Below are 3056 nucleotides of genomic sequence, written 5' to 3'. Positions count from 1 at the left end.
TGTGTGAACGATTGTTTCCTGTAAGAAGTTATACACTGTTCACAGGTTTTTGGGGACAAGCCCTGTGTGCAGCCACGCCTTCCCTTTTGCTGCTTGCTCGTGGCTTTGGATCCTGCTGCTCCTGGCCCCGCTGATCCTGCCCGTCCCAAGGCTCCCACCTCCTCATGTCCCAGCAGGACTCCTGTGGCTGCCAGTCTGCCCAGTGCCACCCACCAGGGAATGGGGCTAATTCACGTCTGTGCTGAATTTCTATTGATATGGCTTGAATTTTGGTGTCGTTTCCCTGCCTGGAGCTCAGTTCTGGACACTCTGGGTCAGTGTCCCTGGCCAGAGCAGGAGGAGCTGCTGGGTCCAGCACAGGTGAGTGCTCCTGCCAGATGGATGGGTGCAGGTGTCTCTCAGCTTCCAAACGCTGCACCAGCCATGCTCTGGGCTTCTGCTTTCCATGGTCTGGGACATTAATTGCTGCCAGAATTACTAATGAGCTTCAGCTTTTAGCCTGAGTGCTGCAGGCTGCTCCTCCAAGGTGGAGATCATGGAGTCAATTAAGTAATTACCTGGTGTTTCAGCTGCCAGCACCCGAGAGGTTTTGTTTTTCACCACTGGCATCAATCCCAACACACATCTCACCCAGACTCATCAGCAGTGGTTTGTGCACTACTGGAGCAAGCTGGAGCTGCCTTTTCTGCATGTGTTCTGGTGACAAATGGCTCCGTCTCCCTCTGTTTAGTCTCATTCTGGCACATAAATCCAGGCGTAAGCAGGCTAAGCTGAGCAGAAGCCAAAACTGCCTCTTCAAAATTCTCTTGTTGCGAGTGTTTTACCTCAGTGATGTGATGAGCAGCAGCTCACCAATGGAAAGCAGAGCGGGCTGAGCTGGAGGTGACAGACAGTGGCACAAGGAGCAGCCAGACTCTGCTGAGGCCCCACGGGCCAGGGAAATGCATCTCCAGTGGCTCCTGGCACTCATCAGCCTCGTGGCAAGGCAGTGCTGGGGCGTTCTGTGCACAGGGACGGGGCTGGTGGGAGGGATCCCTGCCCTCGGGCACCTCTGGGCACAAGCTCCAGCGGCACAAATGCAAAATCCATGGCACAGCATGCACGCCTTGTTGGTGAAAGCTGTGCTCTTAATTAAATCAGGGTTGGGAAGTGCTGAGGGACCAGAGCCCCACGAGGAGCTCTCAGGCCTCTCCTGCAATTCCCAGTAATTTACAGGGAATAGAAATGAGCCTTCATAGGAGCAGGGCATGTCTTGTCTTACCCTGCAGAGAGATGGAGTGGAGGGAGGTCTGCTACCCTTGCATTGCAAGGGCTGAGAACTGCTTCATGTTCAGGAACAGGGGAAGGCAGCAATGAAGTGGCAAATACAGCAGCAGAACAACCCAAACAGTTTTTAGCAAAGGAATGAAGCCCCAGCAATGGGCATTTTGGTGGCAAATCAGCAGCCATATGGCACAACAGACTGACAACAATTTGTATCCAAACTCTGCTCCCAACATCCCTTTCCTAGTCCCACGTCCCTTTCCTAGCTGAAAAAGGCAAAATCTGTGCAGGACAGCTGGAATGTCAACTAAGAAGCACTTCTGTTAATGCATTGACTCTCTTGCCTTTGGATTTCACCCAATTTACCCTTTTTTCTGCATGGGAATGCAAATGGTTGTTTCCTATTTGTCAGCCCCTGCCTGTGACGTCCATCACAGGTCTCTGGTGGGGTACTGCAGTTACACACACAGAGTATCTGCACAGGGAATCACTGCTGGAAACTAGGCACTGGAAAGTCATCTCCCACTGAGAAGGAAGGCTCTTAGCCTTTCCTGGGGCTGGCATGCTGTTTCTGGGCTCTTGCTGGTACTCGTTCTCAAAATGCTCAGGAACCACATGTTAATTTAATTCAGGTTGTTTGTTTTGGTTTGGTTTGAGGGTTTTTTGGGGGACTTTTTCTGCCTTGGTTTATTTTGAATGGTGGGGAAGGGAATTGCACCCAGGCTAAGAACCAAACAGCCAAAGAGTGACTCTAGGGCACAAAGCTGGCAATGCAATGCACTGCTGGGAGACAACCAGAGAGAATGGAAGGTATTACAGACCTATCACCGTGTCTAGGTGTGCATGGATTGTCCGTGTGGGAGTTTTTATACTGGAGTAGTTTAACGCTAGTGAGATTACTCATGATTTTCCCAGCGTTTACTGGACCAGCATCAGTGTCCAAATGGGAGATACCTGCACGTGCAAAACAATGTCTCTGAAACATCACCCAGTGTCGCTCGTTGCTGTTGGCCGAAGGCAGCAAAGGCCAATTCAGCGCTGGCTCCTTCTCTGGCTGCCAGTGTCCGTGTCCCAGGTCAGGCTCTGCCCGTTCCCCTGCAGCCTCCGCTGCCCAGGGCTCTGCTCCCTTCCATTTCCATTGCCGTTCCCGGCACGTCTATCCCCGTCCCCGTTCCCGGCGGCTCCATTCCTGCTCCCATCCACGCTCCCATCCCGTTCCCCGTTTCTCACCCTTTCCATTCCCGCTCCTGTCCCCGCTCCCGTTCCCCGTTCTCACCAGTTCCATCCCCGCTCCCGGCGGTTCCCGTTCCCCATCCCCGTCCCCGTTCCGTATCTCCCGCTGCCGCAGTTCCCGCAGTTCCCGCAGTTCCCGTTCCCCATCCCTGTTCCCCATTCCCGTTCCCCATCCCCGTTCCCGCCCCGTTCCGTATCTCCCGCTGCCGCAGTTCCCGTTCCCCGTTCCGGTTCCCCATCCCCGTTCCCGTTCCCTATCTCCAGCTGCCGCAGTTCCCGCAGTTCCCGTTCCCCATCCCCATCCCCGTTCCCGTTCCGTATCCCCCGCCGCCGCAGCTGCGCGGGCGGAAGCGCGGGCGGAAGCGCGGGCGGAAGCGCGGGCGGAAGCCGGCGGGAAGCGCGGGCGGAAGCGCGGCCGGAAGCCGGCGGGAAGCGCGGGCGGAAGCCGGCGGGGAGCGCGGGCGGAAGCCGGCGGGGAGCGCGGGCGGAAGCGCGGGCGGAAGCGCGGCCGGAAGCCGGCGGGGAGCGCGGGCGGAAGTGCGGGCGGAAGCCGGCGGGGA

Source organism: Lonchura striata, chromosome 12, assembly GCF_046129695.1.
Source record: "Lonchura striata isolate bLonStr1 chromosome 12, bLonStr1.mat, whole genome shotgun sequence".
NCBI classification, from domain to species: domain Eukaryota; kingdom Metazoa; phylum Chordata; class Aves; order Passeriformes; family Estrildidae; genus Lonchura; species Lonchura striata.
The sequence above is the reverse complement of the archived record's forward strand: the minus strand, read 5'-3'. Positions refer to the sequence as shown.